The sequence below is a fragment of the Raphanus sativus genome, chromosome 2 (assembly GCF_000801105.2).
Source record: "Raphanus sativus cultivar WK10039 chromosome 2, ASM80110v3, whole genome shotgun sequence".
Classification (NCBI taxonomy): domain Eukaryota; kingdom Viridiplantae; phylum Streptophyta; class Magnoliopsida; order Brassicales; family Brassicaceae; genus Raphanus; species Raphanus sativus.
This window is the reverse complement of record NC_079512.1, coordinates 10,768,685-10,793,807: the sequence shown is the minus strand read 5'-3', so window position 1 is coordinate 10,793,807 and position 25,123 is coordinate 10,768,685. Positions and strand designations below refer to the sequence as shown.

At 31.8% G+C, this 25,123-nt stretch overlaps 2 long non-coding RNA genes and 3 pseudogenes across 2 annotated transcripts; 1 reads left to right on the top strand and 4 right to left on the bottom strand.

The window, feature by feature from the left end:
- Positions 1 to 2,689: 2,689 nt before the first annotated feature.
- Positions 2,690 to 3,816, bottom strand: LOC108833513 (putative F-box/kelch-repeat protein At1g20790; annotated as a pseudogene).
- Positions 3,817 to 4,348: 532 nt separating this feature from the next.
- On the top strand, positions 4,349 to 5,320 carry LOC108833524 (putative F-box/kelch-repeat protein At1g20790; annotated as a pseudogene).
- Positions 5,321 to 9,550: 4,230 nt separating this feature from the next.
- On the bottom strand, positions 9,551 to 10,204 carry LOC108840810 (uncharacterized). The gene is made up of 2 exons (XR_008939680.1): positions 10,067 to 10,204; positions 9,551 to 9,968 (listed from the first exon to the last, which is right to left on the bottom strand). It is a non-coding gene; the product is annotated as an uncharacterized LOC108840810 (long non-coding RNA).
- A 2,204-nt stretch (positions 10,205 to 12,408) lies between these two features.
- LOC130503622 (uncharacterized) overlaps positions 12,409 to 25,123 on the bottom strand; it is a 41,613-nt pseudogene continuing 28,898 nt past the window's right edge.
- LOC130503628 (uncharacterized) lies at positions 14,949 to 15,540 on the bottom strand. Its single transcript, XR_008940884.1, has 2 exons — positions 15,406 to 15,540; positions 14,949 to 15,307 (listed from the first exon to the last, which is right to left on the bottom strand). It is a non-coding gene; the product is annotated as an uncharacterized LOC130503628 (long non-coding RNA).

The following is a 25,123-nucleotide window of genomic DNA, read 5'->3' as shown; positions in this document are numbered from 1 at the left end:
ATGTTTGAATAACAGTGGATTTGCCATTTTAATACAAATCACCTGAAACTCTCGGTTGAATACACCCCCCTTAGACTAACAAACATGTCTTCGTTTACTATTTCAAGAGCTCATCAGAAAGGGTAAATTCAGAAAAAAATTAAAATAGTTTTGTCTATATCAATCATAAGTCAAAACGGATGCACCGTATTTCTAATAGTATTATTTACTATAAACTTCTTATTGTACATTAATTTATACATTTTTTTCTTATATGTATTATACAAGTTAGATACGAATATGAAACTAAATTATATTGTTATTACGATAATTTTATTCTAGTGAAGATGTATTAAGCTCAACGTTAATAAAACGAGAAATTCTTCGGTTCACCCATAGAGTGAACCTTTAATTAAACCATGGATCACAAAATTTAAATATAACTTATCTATTAAGATAACATAAAATAACAGCATCTTCATGTGTTCGAGTTCTAACAAAATAAAACAAAATATTTTCTTAGTTTTGGGGAAACGAATGATTTTTGGGAAAATTAGATTTTTAGAACACTTTGAACTAGGATTTGTCACAATAGGATTTTTACAAGATGTTTTGTCAAATTAGGATTTTAATTCTTGTAAATACTATAATACCCTTAAAATCTCATTTTTGTAATTGAATTATAATTATAAATAATAATTTTCGTAGTAGATTTATTATTTAAAACATTTAAGAAGTAAAAAAAGAATTAAAAAAGGGAGAACAAAAGAGATCCCATTTATCGGGTAAAAGAGATCGACACCCTAATTATCTTTTACCGTTTTCTCCGCCGAGCTTGCTCCCATGGCGATCTATGAGGTTTCTGTTTTCATCTTCTTCTTTATCTTCTGAGATTATTGTCTCCATCTTTGATTGATGTCCTTTTTAACCTCTTTGATTTTGTATTGTGTCATGTGAAGATGGTTTATAGCCTCTTCGATTTTATTTTGTATTTGATTTGATAGGTTATTTTCTTTTGTTCTTGATTAGATCATTTGCTAATGATGGCCATTAAATCGGAGTCACCAAATTTATTCACGTTTTTTAAGTTTTGAAAGCTTGAAATTGGAAGATACATGCTAAATCTACAAATTAAAACCATACCCAGCAAGGAAAACGCAAAATAATGGACTAAATCAATCAAAGAAAACATGGCGGCTCTGTAAAAATGTCTCTGTAACCCTAAAAAATGTTGAGGAAGATGATGACTTATTTACGGTTATGCCATTAATGAAAATAAAAACTAAAAAGAGCAAAACGTGTTACTTGGGTATCGAACCTGACAACCGGGCAATGGAAGTTTCCAAATTTTCACAATTTGCCTAGAATACACATACTACCTATCCATAACACCATATAATAGGTGTGAACTGTATTCTACCTTCAGGCGTCATATAAGGTAAAAAATATAACAGGTTATGACACGTAATATAGCGGAGCTCTGTGACTGAGTTGCAGTTATATCTCGTTTTCTAGCTGAAGGTACACCAAAGACATCTTTCTTGATTATAACGTAACTGAATCTATCTTTGCCAGGGTATAGAAGAAAGGTTATATTATGGTATATAGCCTGGATATATCAGTGTTTTAAACTTAGAATCCGAATTATAAACTAAGCAGACTGTCAGAATGAGTATTCTAACTGTAGCCAGAAGATAAAATAAAATATGATTCGAATTTTTTTTAAAAAAAATTTAAACTTATATATTGTCATACTTATGTTTCCTACAGTTTTAATATTTTTTTATATTTTTAAAACCCTACTTACTATTTTTCTCATAAAACAAAGATAAAATATGTCCAAAATTGTCAAAAGTATGAAAAATCTTATTGTAACAAACAAAAGTTCAAAGTGTCTCATTTTTTCAATTCTCTCATGATTTTTCTCTGGTTATATGAATGACTAAATGACTCACATCCCCTTGGTTTATATAGATTACAAATACATAGAGCATTAATGAAAAAATATTCATAATATCTTCCAATTAATGGTATGTAGTAGACCTATATGTCTATATGAAAATGTTTTATCAGTAGGTTCTACAGTTTTACTTTTACATATAATATAGGTCAGTCCAATCGTATTTGTATATGCATTACGTCCACTCTTGTTGGTTAGTGTATAAAATATACACGATAATATGTTGGTCCATATATGTGAGTGGCATTTTATGTAATTAGTTTAGTTAAAAAAGGATAATTAATTATTTAGGATGAGGATGATTGTGAGAGCGCCAAGTAAATATGGCATGACTGTAAATAACTTACAAAATAAAGATTAATTTTTTAAATTGTTTTTCTATTAATAAAAAAGGGATTAGTAGATATTTATAATCTTCAAAATTTTAGGATTAAAATTATGAATAAAAAATTTGAATAAATGAGATCAATCAAATTCCTATTTTATCAAATTTTGTTTAGAATTTTTTTCCTAAAGAAAAAGTGTTAAATCCTCACGTTTGAAGAGAGTGAAATTGAAGATCTGAATATAATACTAAATGCAAACTTTATTCGATGTATCTAGTTATGAGATTACATAGTTAAAAAAAAATCATAAGTATTGGAAGCAAATCGCAGAAATTGAAACATAAAAGAGAAGTGCACCAGAAAAAAAAACATAAAACAGAAAAGAAACAGCGTCCGCCCTCATCACTTGTCTAAATCAAAGGATTTAGATTCTGAAATGACCATGAATCAGCTCCATAATGCAATTTACAGAGACTTCACGTCGGGATCTAAAACTGAACATGGACCCATTATTCTGATCCCGTAGTCCTATTATTGGAAAACCACGACGGCTTGAACTGATAAAGATCACAACCTGCTTCGGACCACTCTGGAACCACACCCCTGACTGCACATGTGGTCGCTCTCACGTCATAGCCATAAATATTATTTCATATTTCACACTCACCAATACAGGCCTACCATCAAAATTCTCCACGTACCAGCACAATAGCATTATTTGGTACACATGCTCTTTCTTGATCCATCTTGTGAGGATCTATTTAAGATCAGTGAAGATATTCTCTAGGGCATAATGGTAAACCAGTTCCTCTGTTGCTGATATCAATGTCAGATAGTTATTGTCAGCATTGAGCAAGAGTTCCGCGCCCACTTGCTGACGAATTTTGTCAGAACAGACGTACTTTCTCTATTTCGCGATTGAAAGCTATAATGATTCCATCGCTTCTAAACCAGTTGAGACCTCCTTGGAATTAAACTGGTTTCATATTCCTCATGACATCGCTCGAGAGACATGTGATCTTTTTTTTTTGATATTTTCCATGAATTTCCAGCATTAATATGAAATCCATACATGGTTTCACCTGGATTTGAAGCAACGACCTCTGTTATGTAGACAATTTTGAACCTCTGAGTAGTTTTATCGATTTGATCAACCGCAAACCTGATGCTCTTCTTTGTTTCCAAATAACAGTAATCAAGGAACCAGTAATTCTCGGTGAGGGAATTGGCGACGCAAAAAAATCCATGAACGTAGATTAGGATAAGGACGGAACAGTAACCGAGGATGAAGCATATGCACTCTAAGGGACCTTTGCTATGAAATGGCGAAACATCACCAACAGGGTGGAAACATGCCATGTTGGAACCATGTACCCCGATGTGAAGGAAACTTGATGTGGTCCGAGACCAGTATAAAGATTTGAAACTCAGATTTTTTGTTATGTGTTACATATATTTATTTGTGCATCGCATCATCACAAAAGATTTGGGATCTAATCTTAAGAGAATTTCTCTTTGGAGATCCTGAGGTAAGTTATTGATGACCGGAGAAAAAAAATTTTATGCTTAGTTTTTAGATGGTTTTTTCTTTGTTTTTGCTTTAGCTATGAATTAAGTGTGTGTGTATGTAATTTTTTTAAACAAAACCTATTTTAGAAGTAAAATCATTAAAAGACTCCTAAATTAGTAGATATCTTAATAATCCCAGAATCATATTAACTCATGTCGTTAAATATCTAGTCAGTATTAATTGATTTAGCCACCATTTATTATAAGCAAATGGTAGTTAAAACACAAAGTGAAATTGAAATTTTAGTCATGTTTATCATACGATGGTGTTTTAACTACTTTTTGTTTATAATAAACAACGGTTAAATCAATAATACTGACTAGATAGTCAATGATATGAGTTAATATGATTTTGGGATTAATAAGATATCTACTAATTTTGGAGTCTTTTAATGATTTTATTTCTAAAATAGGTTTTCTTTTAAAATTATATATACATACACTTAATACATAGATGAAGCAAAAACAAGAGAAAAGCATCTAAAAACTAAGCATAAAATCTATTTCTCCGGTCATGAATAACTTACTTCAGAATCTCCAAGGGGAGATTCTCTTAAGGTTAGATCCCAAATATTTTGTGATGATGCGTTGCACGAATAAATCTATGGAACATATAACTATAGATCCGAGTTTCAAATTTCTTTACTGGTCTCAGACCGCATCCAGTTTGCTTCATATCGGGGTACATGGCTCCAACATGAAATGTTTCCACCATATTTGTGATGTTTGGCCATTTCATAGCAAAGGTCCCTCAGAATGCATATTCTATGTCCTCGGTTACTGTTCCAGCCTTATCACAATCTACGTTCATGGATGTTTTTGCGTCGCCAATCCCCTCACAAAGAAGTATTGGTTCCTTGATTACTGTTATTTGGAAACAAAGAAGAGCACTGGGTTCACGGTTGATCGAATCGATAAAACTAATTAGAGGTTCAAAATCGTCTGCATATATAACAGAGGTCGCTGCTTCAAATCCAGGTGAAACCATGTATGGATTTCATATTAACGCAGGGAATTCATGGGAAATATCAAAAACCAAGATCACTTGTCTCTCGAGCGATGTCATGAGGAATATGAAACCAGTTTACTTCCATGGAGGTCTGTACTGGTTTAGAAGCGAAAGAAGCATTATAGCTTTCAATCCCGAAACAGAGTTAGTAAGTCTGATTCAGACTAAATTCGATCAGCAAGTGGGTGTGCAACTCTTGTTCAGTGCTAACGATAACTATCTGACATTGTTGTTGGCAACAAAGGAACTGGTTACCTTTATGCCCTCGAGAATATCTTCACTGATCCTAAATGGATCCTCAAGAACGAGCCGGTGCAACAAATAATGTTATTGCGCTGGTACGTGGAGGGTTTTGATGGTAGGCATGTATTGGTGAGTGCCAAGGATGAAATAGAGGATGTAATTTATGGCTATGACATGAGAGCGAACACATGGGCAGTCATGGCTGTGGGTTCAGAGGGGGTCCGATGCAGTTAGTTATCTTTATCAGCTCAAGCCGTCCGGACCTGAAGAACCGACCCGAAACCGACCCAAAAATCAGGATCCGAACCCGATCAGACCCTATAAATATCCGAATGGGTTCTGAATTGCTGTATCCGAAGAACCGGTCAAGAACCCGACCCGAACCGAAAACCGAATAAAATATCCGAAATGTGAATATATGCCAAAAAATATATGTTATAATTATTTTAATATTTTAAATTAATATTATAAGTTAACTATAATAGTTATTTTCGATACTTTTGAGTATTTTTGGATAAAATTTGATAGTTTGGATAAAAGTTTACCCAAGAAACTATGTAGAATGGATATGTTTGGTTACTTTTGAGTAATTTGGATACAACAATTTAAACCGAATCGGGTACTTTGGTTACTTTGGGTACAAATAACCGAATCCGTTTAAGATACTTTGGTTATTTGTTTTTTTTCAGGTTGCTATGTTTGAGAACCGAACCCACCCGGACCCAGGAGGACCCGATTCGAACCCGACCCAAAATTTTATAATATCCGAATGGGGTCTATTTTAAAAATCCGAAAACCAGATACCCGTTCAGGTAGAAGTCGGTTCTTTCGGGTATCTTGTTTTTCGGAGCTCCGTTGATGGTGGTTTCAGGGTCGATGATGCTTCCGGTCTCCCAAGCGCCTTTGATCTGCACCGGTGGAGCTTCTTCAAGACATCATAAATGATAATAAAAACATTTGTTTTGTACTAGCTTAATGTATTGATCTTATAAGAGTATGCTAGATCATGTGCAAGCTGAAACTCAATTCTTGTCTATGTTTTGTTTGTGCATGTAGAAACAAGCAATGTAATATTAGATGTCCCCCGGGATGGCCCGCGAAGGCCTGCATATTTCGCGTTACGGGATTGCGCAGCTAGTTTGAAGACCGCATCCGCGCGGGACAGGCCCGCCGTGTACCGCCAGAAGCCGAACCCGCAGCGGTTCGGGACGGGAGAGCCCAATTGCCATCCCTATTAATCTCCTATATATTAAAGGAGAAGCATTTTTAAGATTTTCCTTAACGGTGAATTGACAATGTGTGACGTGGCTTCATGAGAAAACTTTATTTAAGAAATCGCCTACATGTCACGCAAAGAATGTTTATCACAAATTATGCATTTAATGCAAACTGTTAGTTTCCTTAAAAATCTAAACAATTTTTGGGACATCCTTTTTTACTCGAGTTTCATTCTTCCAGTTTCGAACCATCAAGCATATCACCGGAACAATCTATTTCGAACCAAACTTGAGCTTCTTTCTTCCTCGATCACTTTCGAGTAGAAAATACAACTCGGATAGTCTGTTGCGAGTTATCAGTTTCACCTTCAATATACTTGTCAACGAGAAGCAACTTGAGTTTCATGTAGCAATGACCATGGCTGTAACTTCCGAATTCTATTATAAACACATGCATTTTAAGAAACGATCAAAGCAACTTCGACGTAACAACCAAGGTTTTCTAACGTTTCATTCCTTAAAAATCTAAACAATTCTCGGGACGTCATTCGACATGTGAGAGAGAGAGAGAGAGAGAGAGAGAGAGAGAGAGAGAGAGAGAGAGAGAGAGAGAGAGAGAGAGAGAGAGGAGGGGATTAGACATTATGGAGCTCTGTTGATGGTGGTTTCAGGGTCGATGATGCTTCTGGTCTCCCAAGCGCCTCTTATCTGCACCGGTGGAGCTTCTTCAAGCCATCATAAATGATAATAAAAACATTTGTTTTGTATAAGCTTAATGTATTGATCTTATAAGAGTATGCTCGATCATGTGCAAGCTGAAACTCAATTCTTGTCTATGTTTTGTTTGTGCATGTAGAAACAAGCAATGTAATATTAGATGTCCCGCGGGATGGCCCGCGAAGGCCTGCATATTTTGCGTTACGGGATTGGGCAGCTAGTTTGAAGACCGCATCCCGCGCGGGACAGGCCCGCCGTGTACCGCCAGAAGCCGAACCCGCAGCGGTTCGGGACGGGATGGGACGGGAGAGCCCAATTGCCATCCCTATATATTAAAGGAGAAGCATTTTTAAGATTTTTCTTAACGGTGAATTGACAATGTGTGACGTGGCTTCATGAGAAACTTTTATTTAAGAAATCGCCTACGTGTCACGCAGAGAATGTTTATCACAAAATTATGCATTTAATGCAAACTGTTACTTTCCTTAAAAATCTAAACAATTTTTGGGACATCCTTTTTTACTCGAGTTTCATTCTTCCTGTTTCGGACCATCAAGAATATCACCGGAACAATCTATTTCGAACCAAACTTGAGCTTCTTTCTTCCTCGATCACTTTCGAGTAGAAAATACAACTCGGATAGTCTGTTGCGAGTTATCAGTTTCACCTTCAATATACTTTTCAACGAGAAGCAACTTGAGTTTCATGTAGCAATGACCATGGCTGTAACTTCCGAATTCTATTATAAACACATGCATTTTAAGAAACGATCAACGCAACTTCGACGTAACAACCAAGGTTTTCTAACGTTACATTCCTTAAAAATCTAAACAATTCTCGGGACGTCATTCGACGTGTGAAGTTATATAACCAAAGGAGGAAAAAGAAAAGAAAAGAAATGAGAAACGACGTGTGAAGATGGAGGTAGAGTTGAGTCTAGAGTGATAAATGAGGGAAAAAAAAAGAAGAGAAATCACTCAACGTGTGAAGACAGAAATAGCTCTCAGCAAAAACAAGAAGGAAACAAATGTGGAGAAGAAGAAGAAGTACACAGTTTGAGATGGACTTTTGAGAGAAGGATCCCAATCAGATGTGAGTGTGGGAGATCATTATATGGAGTTTCACTTAATACATGACATGTCAGGGAAGCCATAGAAACTGACGTCTATGTCATTGGAGTAATGACTTTGTTGTGGTGAGCCTTGCTTTCTACGCAAGTATTAGAAGAAGCAGCTCAAATCTGGGCTAAGTCAAACCGGAAAATATTATGGCCAAGCTGGAGTTCCGGAACAAATAAGAAAGCTTCAGATCACTTTCAAGATATCTAGAAACTATTATGTTGTAGAAACTTTGGGAGATCATGGGAGGTTCGTATGTGTTCTAATCAGACTGAAAATTAGTGTACGTTTAAAAGGACACTACATACTCAATTCAACTATTGTATACCCAAAATAAATATGAACTATCATCACTATCGTTTAAAATTTTTATTATGATTAAAAATATAGAGTTGGACAAAATCTGAATTAAAAAAACTGAACCAAATCTAATCTGAAAAATTAGTACTGAACTTTAACTAAAATTGGTTAGATATCCGAACGGGTTCAAATTTTGGTATTTAGAGAACCGGAACCGAATTTGATCTGAACCAAAATATTCAGGTGTACAAGTGTATCCAAACCATATTTATATACTTAAATATATTAATTATTTTAAAACTTAATATCTAATAAAATATACAATATATAAGATATTTTCAAGTTGTTCAAAAAACCTGATAATAGATACAAATAACGTACAGTTTAAAATAGCTAAACGATACTCAAATACCAAAAATATTTAAAATATCTATTGATTTTTTACCCAAATAATTAAGATATACCAATTTTATGTTAATTTTAAGTATTTTGGCACATTTTTAAATTTATATATTATATATTATTTTTATTTCTATAATTTGAGAAATTAAAAATATATATGAACTTTTAGTTTTTTTTTAAACTCAAACTAAACCTGCAAAAATTCGAACCGAACCAAACCGAATCCGTAAAGATCCGAACTGAACTGAACCAAATCAAAACAGATGATACCCGAATGCCCATCTTTAATCAAATGTAAAAAAGATTATCGATAACAGAATGAATATCGTTTATAATATTTTAAATACATCATAGTTAAAAAAAATTACTCCGTGCAAAGAGCGGATTATCATCTAGTTAGTATATTATATCTAATATAAAAGTAAATAAACATACAAAATTCTTTAAATTGTTTATGAAAACTCTGAAGTTATATTTTAGAATGTCTTGAAATTATTTTTATATTGCTGTCTATTTGTGTAAAAAACTATACCTAATAATTAATATTTATTAAAATTTCCAAATAAATTTATATTATATCTAAGTAAGATAATAGAATATTTTCAAATTTTGTATTTTCTGAATTTACCATAAATACTAGATAATATCACAACTCATATATGATAGTTTATCTTTTTAATTTGTAATTTTTCATAATTATGAAATATATGTGTTAAAATGGTTAATATATTGTAATAAAATTAATGTTATTCTTACATTATTAACCTATCAAAAAGATTCATTGATTTTATCAAAAAATTAATTAATCGAAATTGTTATAAATTTCAATTATATGTAAAACTTATTATAATAATATTGAAATGAACTTTATTCCGCGATATTGCAGGAAGTTATCTAGTAAAATTTATTTGGCATAGGGCATAAAAATGTCTTGGAACGGCTCTGTTGATTAACATGGAAAGTGGCAGAAACACACGCGCCTTGGGAATGTATAATCGCAACTAGCACGTAATGCTTTCTCGGTTTCGACGCAAATCTTCCGGCAATCACCATCCTTCATACAATATTTTCTCCCTGAATTTGGCTGCCTCTTGCATGACTTCTGCCCTTCCACAATTGTTGGTGCTTCTTTATATATATATATATATGTCAGGATTTATTATCAAATAATCTGAAATTTAATAAATAATATAATTTGTCATGTATATAATAAAGTCAATACTTACCGAAAGCAGAAAAGATAATAAGAACAACGAAGAGGAAGGTGATGATGGAAGCAAACTTAGCCATGCTATATTTTACTTTTTTACTTTTTCTCTTTCTTTTTTTTTTAATTTGAAGGTATGTTATGTTTATTGTACGAGGAACTGAGTCTAAGATGAATTTCTATTTATAATGACACGATGGCTAGTTTAGTCTTTTACTTTTTATCCTACAATAATTTTTAACCACAAGTATTGAAACACACATCTATGATTTAGGTAATTAGAGGCAATTCTTAAACTTAAAATAGGTAAAATAGACGAGAGAAAAGGCTAACCAAGAGATAAAAATCTTGTTTGTGATTGGACACTACTTCCTAAAAACTATCATCTACCCGCAGCTGCTGAAATTCATATGGAATCTCCATGCTTAAGATAGATACTTTTATCACTAATGAAAGATTTCAAATTAAGTATCACATCGAAAGTTAAACAAAAAATGTCTAATATATAAAAAGAAATCTAACTCTAATTAGTATAAAACTTTTTGGAAAGAAAACCAAAAGTAAATCCATGCGGAATTTACCTTTTAAACTCAGAGTGGACAATCTACTAATAGTTTTAATATATCTCAAGAGATGAAAGAATCTAATTTAATTTATTTTAGATCTTTATAATATTATTTGTGAAGTCACTTTCTTATGTCTTAGGACGGTTATTATATAGCTACTCTTGATAAAGAAAAGGATATTTTATATTTCCGTTAATAACAATTATTTTTATTTCTTTTTTCTCTTAATAAAATTTAAATAACTTTATAATTAAATTTGTTTTTGTCAAAACACGTAAATAAGAAAAAGGAATATTTTATACATTATAAACTTATAGTTTTTATTGATAAACGAGTTTAAATTTTGTTACCTTTTATTTTTCCCAAAAACATAAATATTAATAAAATATCTAGAAAATTTTAAAATATATTTAAAAATGTATATTAAAACCACTTCACAAAAATTGAAAAAAAAAATAATTTCGTCATTCTTTTTATATAAGATAATAGTTCTTTATTTTGAATGTGTTATCAAATGATTAATTATAAAATGTTTTCTAAAAAAATTAACTCATCATCTAATTTCACATGTTTCAAAAAATATTAATTACATAGATGATATTAATGAACAAAAAATTATACCTAAATACCATTATTGATAATTATTTTGTTTCTCTTTTTAATAAAAATTTAATTAGCTTTTTTAACTTGAATTTCTTTTTTTTCATCAAAGTTTAAACTTCCTTTTCACAAAAGAACATAAATAATACGAGTAAATATTTATAAAATATAAAAGGATAGATTATATAGAACGAGATTTATTTTTCTTTTTCTTTATATTTATAAAAAACATAAACAATAAATAAATATCTATAAAATTTTAAAATATAGACATATATTTCATCGAAATTACTATATAAGATAATAAACAAATATTTATCAGCCTAAGGAAAACTAAACAAAATATAATTAACAATATTTTTCTTATTTTAGTCTAATTATAACCAAAATATGATTTATTTCAAAAATTCATATAACCCACTATACTAAATATATAAATAGGTGTGTGTGTGTGTCCGCGCGCATTAATTTTCAAATATTACAATTTATGTTTATTAAAGCAGTTTCTCCACAAGCTACCATTTCCTTTACGGAACTCGAACACAAAGTTTCTCACTTCTTTTACCTCTAAACTTAATCTTATTTCCATCCGTCGTACTTCATCGCTGACTCTCGATTGTTCCACCGAAGAAGAATCGACACAACCCACTTATATATGGTGTTTTGACACCATTTTATATATATATATATATATATGTATCCCGCTGATATTTCAGTCTTTTTATAAGTCTTCTTAATCTTTTCTTGATAATTTCAGATCTAGAAGAGGTAAAAGAGCGAAAAGAGGATGCATGAAGAAAGATGCCCTTTTGGAGTGTTTTCACATGAAATCAGGTGGAGCAATTCAAAGATTGCTCTTACTACGGAGCAGGCGTCTCGCTGTTCCTGCCAGATAAGAAAACCTCCAAAATATTTCGAAAATTTTGCTCGAGCTACTATACTCTGAAGACTGCCCTATCATTTCTACTTTTTGGAGGACCCTAGAGTTCGAGTATTGGTGATGAAAAACTATAAAAGAACAGACAAAAAAACGTGAATGACTAGATGCATTGTTTCTGCAAACTTTTGTTTCCAGAATTCCAGACCACATGACAACATAGGTTATTAAATATTAAGGTGGTAACAATTGTATATCTGATAAGTCACAAAGTCGTCCATCAAAAAATTCCAATGAACGTATTGTATAAACAAGAAATCAGAAAGGAATTGGTTGCCGACTAGGCCAAGATTCGATCTTTTGGAAGTAATCAACAGGCACAACACCATCAACACCTTCAGTCAAAATCACCTTGTAGTCTGAAATGTAGAATGCAATCCCATCTATAGACATATATCAAGAAACTAAATTGTTAGAAAGACAGCAGTAGTGTTGTGATATAAAGTAACTTGAGTTCTAGTTCTAAACCTGCAAGAGCTTTCTTGATGTCGAGAAAGATCAAGACATTAACATCTCTTCTCATGCCTTGCCAACAATCATATCAAACTGGAATATGAGATAGATAGATAGAGAGAGAGAGAGAGAGAGAGAGAGAGAGAGAGAGAGAGAGAGAGAGAGAGAGAGAGAGAGAGAGAGAGAGAGAGAGAGAGAGAGAGAGAGAGAGAGAGAGAGAGAGAGAGAGAGAGAGAGGAGGGGATTAGACATTATGGAGCTCTGTTGATGGTGGTTTCAGGGTCGATGATGCTTCTGGTCTCCCAAGCGCCTCTTATCTGCACCGGTGGAGCTTCTTCAAGCCATCATAAATGATAATAAAAACATTTGTTTTGTATAAGCTTAATGTATTGATCTTATAAGAGTATGCTCGATCATGTGCAAGCTGAAACTCAATTCTTGTCTATGTTTTGTTTGTGCATGTAGAAACAAGCAATGTAATATTAGATGTCCCGCGGGATGGCCCGTGAAGGCCTGCATATTTTGCGTTACGGGATTGGGCAGCTAGTTTGAAGACCGCATCCCGCGCGGGACAGGCCCGCCGTGTACCGCCAGAAGCCGAACCCGCAGCGGTTCGGGACGGGATGGGACGGGAGAGCCCAATTGCCATCCCTATATATTAAAGGAGAAGCATTTTTAAGATTTTCCTTAACGGTGAATTGACAATGTGTGACGTGGCTTCATGAGAAACTTTTATTTAAGAAATCGCCTACGTGTCACGCAGAGAATGTTTATCACAAAATTATGCATTTAATGCAAACTGTTACTTTCCTTAAAAATCTAAACAATTTTTGGGACATCCTTTTTTACTCGAGTGTCATTCTTCCTGTTTCGGACCATCAAGAATATCACCGGAACAATCTATTTCGAACCAAACTTGAGCTTCTTTCTTCCTCGATCACTTTCGAGTAGAAAATACAACTCGGATAGTCTGTTGCGAGTTATCAGTTTCACCTTCAATATACTTTTCAACGAGAAGCAACTTGAGTTTCATGTAGCAATGACCATGGCTGTAACTTCCGAATTCTATTATAAACACATGCATTTTAAGAAACGATCAACGCAACTTCGACGTAACAACCAAGGTTTTCTAACGTTACATTCCTTAAAAATCTAAACAATTCTCGGGACGTCATTCGACGTGTGAAGTTATATAACCAAAGGAGGAAAAAGAAAAGAAAAGAAATGAGAAACGACGTGTGAAGATGGAGGTAGAGTTGAGTCTAGAGTGATAAATGAGGGGAAAAAAAAGAAGAGAAATAGCTCTCAGCAAAAACAAGAAGGAAACAAATGTGGAGAAGAAGAAGAAGTACACAGTTTGAGATGGACTTTTGAGAGAAGGATCCCAATCAGATGTGAGTGTGGGAGATCATTATATGGAGTTTCACTTAATACATGACATGTCAGGGAAGCCATAGAAACTGACGTCTATGTCATTGGAGTAATGACTTTGTTGTGGTGAGCCTTGCTTTCTACGCAAGTATTAGAAGAAGCAGCTCAAATCTGGGCTAAGTCAAACCGGAAAATATTATGGCCAAGCTGGAGTTCCGGAACAAATAAGAAAGCTTCAGATCACTTTCAAGATATCTAGAAACCATTATGTTGTAGAAACTTTGGGAGATCATGGGAGGTTCGTATGTGTTCTAATCAGACTGAAAATTAGTGTACGTTTAAAAGGACACTACATACTCAATTCAACTATTGTATACCCAAAATAAATATGAACCATCATCACTTTCGTTTAAAATTTTTGTTATGATTAAAAATATAGAGTTGGACAAAATCTGAATTAAAAAACTGAACCAAATCTAATCTGAAAAATTAGTACTGAACTTTAACTAAAATTGGTTAGATATCCGAACGGGTTCAAATTTTGGTATTTAGAGAACCGGAACCGAATTTGATCTGAACCAAAGAGCGGATTATCATCTAGTTAGTATATTATATCTAATATAAAAGTAAATAAACATACAAAATTCTTTAAATTGTTTATGAAAACTCTGAAGTTATATTTTAGAATGTCTTGAAATTATTTTTATATTGCTGTCTCTTTGTGTAAAAAACTATACCTAATAATTAATATTTATTAAAATTTCCAAATAAATTTATATTATATCTAAGTAAGATAATAGAATATTTTCAAATTTTGTATTTTCTGAATTTACCATAAATACTAGATAATATCACAACTCATATATGATAGTTTATCTTTTTAATTTGTAATTTTTCATAATTATGAAATATATGTGTTGAAATGGTTAATATATTGTAATAAAATTAATGTTATTCTTACATTATTAACCTATCAAAAAGATTCATTGATTTTATCAAAAAAATTATTAATCGAAATTGTTATAAATTTCAATTATATGTAAAATTTATTATAATAATATTGAAATGAACTTTATTCCGCGATATTGCAGGAAGTTATCTAGTAATATTTATTTGGCATAGGGCGTAAAAATGTCTTGGAACGGCTCTGTTGATTAACATGGAAAGTGGCAGAAACACACGCGCCTTGGGAATGTATAATCGCAAGTAGCACGTAATGCTTTTTCGGTTTCAACGCAAATCTTCCGGCAATCACCATCCTTCATACAATATTTTCTCCCTGAATTTGGCTGCCTCTTGCATGACTTCTGCCCTTCCACAATTGTTGGTGCTTCTTTATATATATATATATATGTCAGGATTGATTATCAAATAATCTGAAATTTAATAAATAATATAATTTGTCATGTATATAATAAAGTCAATACTTACCGAAAGCAGAAAAGATAATAAGAACAACGAAGAGGAAGGTGATGATGGAAGCAAACTTAGCCATGCTATATTTTACTTTTTTACTTTTTCTCTTTCTTTTTTTTTTAATTTGAAAGTATGTTATGTTTATTGTACGAGGAACTGAGTCTAAGATGAATTTCTATTTATAATGACACGATGGCTAGTTTAGTCTTTTACTTTTTATCCTACAATAATTTTTAACCACAAGAATTGAAACACACATCTATGATTTAGGTAATTAGAGGCAATTCTTAAACTTAAAATAGGTAAAATAGACGAGAGAAAAGGCTAACCAAGAGATAAAAATCTTGTTTGTGATTGGACACTACTTCCTAAAAACTATCATCTACCCGCAGCTGCTGAAATTCATATGGAATCTCCATCCTTAAGATAGATAATTTTATCACTAATGAAAGATTTCAAATTAAGTATCACATCGAAAGTTAAACAAAAAAAGTTCTAATATATAAAAAGAAGTCTAACTCTAATTAGTATAAAACTTTTTGGAAAGAAAAACAAAAGTAAATCCATGCGGAATTTACCTTTTAAACTCAAAGTGGACAATCTACTAATAGTTTTAATATATCTCAACAGATGAAAGAATCTAATTTAATTTATTTTAGATCTTTATAATATTATTTGTGAAGTCACTTTCTTATGTGTTAGGACGGTTATTATATAGCTACTCTTGATAAAGAAAAGGATATTTTATATTTCCGTTAATAACAATTATTTTTATTTCTTTTTTCTCTTAATAAAATTTAAATAACTTTATAATTAAATTTGTTTTGTCAAAACACATAAATAAGAAAAAGGAATATTTTATACATTATAAACGTATAGTTTTTATTGATAAACGAGTTTAAATTTTGTTACCTTTTATTTTTCCCAAAAACATAAATAAAAATAAAATATCTAGAAAATTTTAAAATATATTTAAAAATGTATATTAAAACAACTTCACAAAAATTGAAAAAATAAAATAATTTCGTCATTCTTTTTATATAAGATAATAGTTCTTTATTTTGAATGTGTTATCAAATGATTAATTATAAAATGTTTTCTAAAAAAATTAACTCATCATCTAATTTCACATGTTTCAAAAAATATTAATTACATAGATGATATTAATGAACAAAAAATTATACCTAAATACCATTATTGATAATTATTTTGTTTCTCTTTTAAATAAAAATTTAATTAGCTTTTTTAACTTGAATTTCTTTTTTTCATCAAAGTTTAAACTTCCTTTTCACAAAAGAACATAAATAATACGAGTAAATATTTATAAAATATAAAAGGATAGATAATATAGAACGAAATTTCTTTTTCTTTTTCTTTATATTTATCAAAAACATAAACAATAAATAAATATCTATAAAATTTTAAAATATAGACATATATTTCATCGAAATTACATATATAAGATAATAAAAAAATATTTATCAGCCTAAGGAAAACTAAACAAAATATAATTAACAATATTTTTCTTATTTTAGTCTAATTATAACCAAAATATGATTCATTTCAAAAATTCATATAACCCACTATACTAAATATATAAATATTGAAACGAATCCAAATATGAACAATCAAATCAACCAGTTATTATGATTTTACTTATTATATATATAAATGTGTGTGTGCGCGCGTGCGTTATTTTTCAAATATTACAATTGATGTTTATTAAAGCTGTTTCTCCACAAGCTACCTTTTCCTCTACGGAACTCGAACGCAAAGTTTCTCACTTCCTTTACCTATAAACCTAATCTCATTTCCCTCCGCCGTTCGTCGTCGCTAACTCTCGACTGTTCCACCGAAGAAGAATCGACACAACCCACTTATATATGGTGTTTTGACACCATTATATATATATATATATATATATATATCCTGCTGATATTTTGAGTCCTTTTATAAGTCTTCTTAATCTTTTCTTGATACTTTCAGATCTAGAAGAGGTAAAAGAGCGAAAAGAGGATGCAAGAAGAACGATGCCATTTTGGAGTGTTTTCACATGAAATCAGGTGGGGCAATTCAAAGATTGCTCTTACAACGGAGAAGCCCAGATCTGCTGCGCGTGGCCACTGGTGGCTTAACATGGGGTAATCACCAGCCCTCCTGGATGCCTTCGGCGGGCTCTCTGGCGGGCAATGCCCAGATTTCCGAAACGGTCATTAGGCGCTAGTCGGATTCCTCTCGAGGCATTCGGATACCAGGGTCATAAAAAAAAAGAGCGAAAAAGGATGCATGAAGAAAGATGCCATTTTGGAGTGTTTTCACATGAAATCAGGTGGAGCAATCCGAAGATTGCTCTTACAACGGAGCAGGCGTCTGGTTGTTCCTGCCAGATAAGAAAACCTCCAAACTATTTCGCAAATTTTGCTCTAGCTACTATACTCTGAAGACTGCCTTATCAGTTCTACTTTTTTGGAGGACGCTAGAGCTCAAGTTGTTTTCACCGAAGAAGAATCAAGAGCTTTCTTGATGTCGAGAAAGATCAAGACATTAACATCTCTTCTCATGCCTTGCCAACAATCATATCAAACTGGAATGAGATAAGTGTGCACATGCAATTCTTCAGGAACAACAAAAAGATCAAAACCTTACCACTTATCACTTCACCATCTGTTGGCAAGCCACAAGAAAAGTGAACATGGAGTCTATTCATATGCTTTAAGCCAGATGCTAAGATGGATTCCAAATTCTCCTTTAAGTTCCATGCACACACACTGCCATCACAAAAAATCTAATTAACATACGAAACAACGCGATACAGAACACAAGTGAACAAAACAAATGTCTTAGAACTGGTTTTACCTGGAGCTTCTTCCGGTGACATTATTGGTTTAAGTAACTTTTCAGATTCAACTGTCTGCACAGAAAGTCATAAGCACTTAGCAATCTTACAGCAGAATGATCAAAACTAGAAAGAGGACACGATCAACTGCAAATAAAGAGTTTTTGTTTGTTTACCGTGATGGAGTGGCCTTGGTTAGCGCGAATCAAGAGCTCACCATTCTCTTCAACGAGGCTAAAACGTTGCTTATTGTCCCTTCTCACTGCCTGTAAAGTTTTATGCGTACATAACGATTGCACTTACAAGAGATTCAATCTCTACTTTCAATTCACAACATTAATAACGATTGCACTTACAAGAGTCTTCCAAGCGCATCAATTATATCTTTGGCTCCTCCTCCTCCGTCGATTCGTTATCTCTATCGTTTCCTTTACCACCGCTACATCATCCATCGAAAGTCATCTGCTGGACTGAGCGAAGGAAGAGAACGCAGGTTTTCTGGAAGAGCTGAAATTCGTATTTAAAAAATTCTGGTAGTGGGGGCCCCACCAACGGGGGGCCCATTCAAATGTTTCGCAGAACTATGTATAGGTCTGGCTCTGTATCTGTATAATACAATAATGACTGATGATTATTGAAGTATTAACGGTCGCTCTTACAAAAATGCCGAGAGAATACCAAATTTCAATTTAAATCTGATTCTAGTGTATGTGTAGAACACTGAACGTGGAGATCATTGTAATCACATATTAGTGTTTGGATTGAAAAGACCGAAAATCTTGTTTTTCATACTTTGGCTTTATTTTAACCTTTATGATAACAAAACAAAAAACTACTTTCATAAATTTAATAACCAAATAATCCACTATCTAGGTTTTAACACTATTGACTAACTTCTCCATTTTCTTCATGATGTATTTCAACTTCCATTCTTTAATCTTATGTAATTTTGTTCTTTTCTATGTAATATCGATGATTTTAACTTTGGTTTCTCCATATAATGTAACTTCAATTTCTCATACACCACTTGTTTTTCCAACAAAGATCGCTATAGAGTGAAGGAACATTCACGAATCATACACATTGTTGAACTAAAAAATGCAAATGAAACAAGGCATGACCCTTACTACACCATTGGAAGAGGTGAAGGAGGAGGCTGACATTTGGTTGAACATTTAAAAGTGTAATAGATCATTGTGTTTGTTTTTTATGTTCCATAAAAGTTGTTCCTTGTTGTTTCTCGCCTTCTTTTACATTAATCGTGTTATATCTCTCTTTTGTTATGAACGTAAGTGTGATCTGTTTTTTTTTTCAAATTAGGATTTAAAAAAATATTTGTCTTAGCCAAGAGGTTTAAGTGAGTTTATCAAAGCAAAGTTTCTCCAAAGCATAGATTTAAGAAGCTTTTGAGTTTCAAAAGAAAATAGTTTAGTTTTTTGTTGCAAGTTTAATTTTTGGGTTTAACGCTTTGTGCTTTCTTAATCCGTATGATGTTTATGTAGTTTGTTTAAATTCTTTATCTGCTTTTTAATGGCTGAACAATCATGTATCATGTATCATATTGTGGTTCTCCCTCTCACACACCTCTAGAAATCCAAATTCAGAAACTGACTCAAGGATAGCATCTCTCAACTCAAACACACTCTTTCTACTCTTTGTTCTTCTAATAAATAAGGTTACAGTGGGAACAGAACACATCTCACACTTGGATCAAAAAAGGTCTTTTAGTGCTTTGTGATACTTTCAAGGACTTGGAAGTAGTCAGGGAAAGTCTTCCTGGTGAAACCAGGATCCCTGATGGTCACAGGAACATCAGCACAAGCTGCAAGAGAGAATGCCATTGCCATTCTCTATGAATGACTATGATCGTCATATGTGTCAATCTCCGCTGATTTCAGCTTTGCTGGTGGAGTTATCACACAATAATCTGAGCCTTCTTCCACTGTAGCTCCAAGCTAAATTGATGAAACTAGGATTTAGTATATAAAGTTCTCTCTTGAGGCGCAGCCGGAACAATCTCATTGAGAGACAGTGAAGAAACTCTAAATTCTTCAAGATGGGGCGTATGCATTCCAGAGGGTTCGTCAAACTTCTGATAATCTTCGTATCTGTTTTTTTTTTTGATTCAGTGTTTTGTAATTCTTATCTCCTCATTTTGTGTGTTCTGTAGAAAGGGAATCTCCGCATCTGCTTTGACGTATAAACGAATTTTCCATATTGTAGATGAGTCAATGATTTTGTGACAAAAAAAAAGAAGAGTCAGTGATTTTAATAAATACTAGATTTTGACCCGCACGCCCGTGCGGGTGTATATTTTTATAAAATATGTTGTTTTTATGTCAATATTAGAGTTGCGCAAAAAATATGAATCTAAAAAATCGAACCGATCCCGATCCAAAAGAAGTACAAAACCCGAACCAAAGTTGATTAAATATCAAAATTTTGGTATTTAGAGAACTGAATGAATTCATACTGAACTGAAGTATTTCAGATACCTGAATGTATTCGAAATAGATTTATATACTTATATATATATATATATTTTGACTTAATGTATATAAAACATACAAAATAATATATATGGTACTTATAAGTTGGTTTAAATAGTTGAAAATATATATAAGTATCTAAAATAGTTAAAGTATACTCAAATCACTAAAAATATTTAACATTACTATTGATTCTCTATCCAAATATTTAAATCAAACCAATTTATATGTTAAATTCAGGTATTCTGATATATGTTATTCAAATGTATATGTATTATATTATTTTGTTTATATATTTTGAGAAATTTAAAGTATATAATGAATTTAAATAAGTTATCCGAATCTGAACAAACCCGCAAAGATGTGAAAATTCGCATCCGAATCAAAATTTAGAAATATCCAAATGAGACTGAAATCTTTGATCCTGAAAATCCAAAACCCAAACAGACCTAAACCAAACACGAATGAGTACCCAAACGCCTACCCCTAATTCACAATCTATTTTTTTTCCTTTAAAACACACCAAACACACATATATTATATTTTCAATAATCACATATATTGAAAACATATTTAAATAATGGTTGTTGGAAAATATGTTAGTAAAAATAATTTTTTGAAAATATGTATATTTTAAATCAATTTTTGATATAAATCAACTTTAAATTATTATTTTTATTTGAAATATGTATATAAATTTTAAATTTTGTTTTATGATTATTTTAGACAAATGATACTTTAGATTATTAGATTAGCTCATTTTATATATATTTTAAAATTGACACAAATAAATAATTTCTCATAATATAATAGATTTCCAATTTTTCTAAAAAACATAAATTCATTCTTTTCTTAATATAATACTATCTATGTTTCCAAACAATATTATATCTTTTTATATGGCTATTAATGTTTCCAAATAAACATATTTTTAAATTGATATTCATGTTTTCAAAAAACCTATTTTTTTAAAACTGGTATCAAAGTTTTCCAACAAACATCTTTTTAAAAATTGTTATCTATGTTTCCAAAAAAACCTAATTTGTACTTTAATTCTAATAATATAGATTAAAATAGTGAATTCCTATATATTGTTATGAAATCATCGTTTATAATAAAAATTATAGATGCAGTGGAATCAGCCAATCAGGTCATAAATAGACAATAATTTAATCAATGATTTATTTATGCATGTAACGAAAATCCGTTGTGATTTAATATTAGCAAAATGATTTTCCATTTTTTAGTTATTGTCAGATATTGTGCATATCTACTGAGATTTTGTTTTGAAATTTAAGGTAACTAACATTTAAAAAGATATTCCATTAATTATACTTAATTTTCGATTTAATTAAAGAATATTTAGTATCAATGGCACAAATTGGTAAATATTAAGAAGAATTAAGGGTGAATTTTTATTTGTACTTCACTTTTAATATAATAGATTTTTAATAATATTTATATATTAGATACCAAACAGTGTTTTAAAAATGTATGATAATTAGTATAAAACTTTTTGGAAAAAAAACCAAAAGTAAATCTATGTGAAATTTGCCTTTTAAACTCAAAGTAGACAATCTACTAATAGTTTTAATATATCTCAACAGATGAAAGAATTTAATTTAATTTATTACAAATCTTTATAATATTATTTGAGAAGTCACTTTCTTATGTGTGAGGACGGTTATAACATAGCTACTCTTGATAAAGAAAAATAAATTTTACATAAACAAACATAAATTTTGTTACCTTTTATTTTTTCCAAAAACAAAATAAAAATAATATATCTAGAATTTTTTTAAATATATATAAAAATGTATATTAAAAAGCTCCACAAAAATTGAAAAAATAAAATAATTTAGTCATTCTTTTATATAAGATAATAGTTCTTTATTTTGAATGTTTTATCAAATGATTAATTATAAAATGTTTTTTTAAAAAAACTTAACTCATCACCTAATTTCACATGTTTCAAAAATATTAATTACATAGATGATATTAATGAACGAAAAATACCTAAATACCATTACTGATAACTATTTTGTTTCTCTTTTTAATATAAAAATAATTAGGTTTTTTAACTTGAATTTCTTTTTTTCAACAAAGCTTGAACTTCCTTTTCACAAAAGTACATATATAGGATTAAATATTTATAAAATATAAAAGGATAGATTATATAGAACGAAATTTATTTTTCGTTTTCTTTATATTTATCGGAAAAAAGCAATAAAGAATTATATATAAAATTTTAAAATATAGACATATATTTTATCGAAGTTACATATATAAGATTATAAAAACATATTTATCAGCCTAAGGAAAAATTAAACAAAATATAGTTAACAATATTATTCTTATTTTAGTCTAATTATAACTAAAATATGATTCATTTCAAAAATTCATATAACCCACTATACTAAATATAAAAATATTGAAACCAATCGAAATATGAACAATTAAATCAACCAGTTATTATGATTTTACCTATTATATATATGTTTGTGTGCGCATTAATTTTCAAATATTACAATTCATGTTTATTAAAGCAGTTTCTCTACAAGCTACCTCCTCCCCTACGGAACTCGAACGCAAAGTTTCTCACTTCCTTTACCTCCAAACCTAATCTCATTTTCCTCCGCCGCTCATCGCTTCTGTCTCTCAATTGTTCCACCGAAGAAGAATCAACACAACCCACTGATATATGGTGTTTGACACCATTTTATATATATGTATCCTGCTGATATTTCAGTCCTTTTCTAAGTCTTCTTAATCTTTTCTTGATACTTTCAGATCTAGAAGAGGTAAAAGAGTGAAAAGAGGATGCATGAAGAAAGAAGCCATTTTGGAGTGTTTTCACATGAAATCCGAAGATTGCTCTTAAAATGGAGCAGGCGTCTGGCTGTTCCTGCCAGATAAGAAAACCTCCAAACTATTTCGAAAATTTTGCTCTAGCTACTATACTCTGAAGACTGCCCTAGCATTTTTACTTTTTGGAGGACGCTAGTGATCGAGTATTGGTGAGGAAAAACTATAAAAGAACAGACAAAAAAACGTGAATGATTAAATGCATCGTTTCTGCAAACGTTTGTTTCCAGAATTCCAGACCACATGAACAACATAGGTTATTAAATACTAAGGTGGTAACAATTGTATATCTGATAAGTCACAAATGTCTTCCATTAAAAAATTCCAATGAACGTATTGTATAAACAAGAAATCAGAAAGGAATTGGTTGCCGACTAGACCAAGATGCAATCTTTTGGAAGTAATCAACTGTAGAAGCCGAAAGTCGGAATCGATACAAACAATAGATATTTACAAAACAACGTTAAGGAAAGTAACGAAATGAATATGGAGGCGACATATGATCTTTTTCCCAAACTCTAAATATCCGCTCTGTAGTGAGACGGGCACTGGCGAAATATCGAGTCCCAGGATACAACAACGCAGACGATTCACGCTTCACTCGTAAATGCCCTATCGAACAATAATTTCTACGAAACACTCTCAGAAATAGACTTACGCTAAGGGAGTTTCTTTGTTGGTTTTTTCGAAAAGTAAAAGTCAGTAATGAGAGAAGAGGAGACGGGTTATTTAAAGAGATGACGGAGAGCCACTTCCCGCAACAACTGCTGCACGTGGACGAAAATCTCGCGGAGATTGAGAGAAGTTGAGTTGCGAAACTTCCTCCCCAAGACGCTCTCTCTTATCGCTTCTCTGATTTAAAATATTTGAGAGAAGAAATGCATGACGTTTTTATTTTCTAGATAAACACCTTGTCGTTTTAAAACGAAATTCATGTTGTTTTTGGAAAATAAAATGCCAAAAACATTGGGCTTATTGGACTGGAGACCCTCGACGCCGACCCAGCCGGGCGGCGGCGGCACACACGTGGGGGCTGTCCTCTCTCTTTGGGCCATTTGAGTAATGATAACACTAAGTCTACTATATTACTACTCCCTCTCACCCTTCTTGGTCGATGTGGGATACTTTCCCATGACCATTTTTCATTTAAATGACATTTTTTGGGCTTATAACATTTGAAACCCATTGTCATTTACATTCACAATTTTAATAAAAATCATTGGGCTTTTATTGTTCCAACATCAACAGGCACTACACCATCAACATAAATCACAAGGAGATATATGTTGTCTCAGGTGTGGAGCTGCAGAAGAATCCATAAACCATATTTTCTTTGAATGCCCCCCTGCAATCCAGGTTTGGGCGCTTTCAAAAATCCCTTCTAATCCAGCGATATTTCCGACTGGATCGTTATTACAAATATGGATCATTTCTTCTGGATAGTGTCTTCACAATTGGATGATCATCAGTTTGCTGGGATACTATGGTACATTCGGAAAGAAATGAATAATAAGGTTTTAAGTAACCTTGATATAGATCCCAG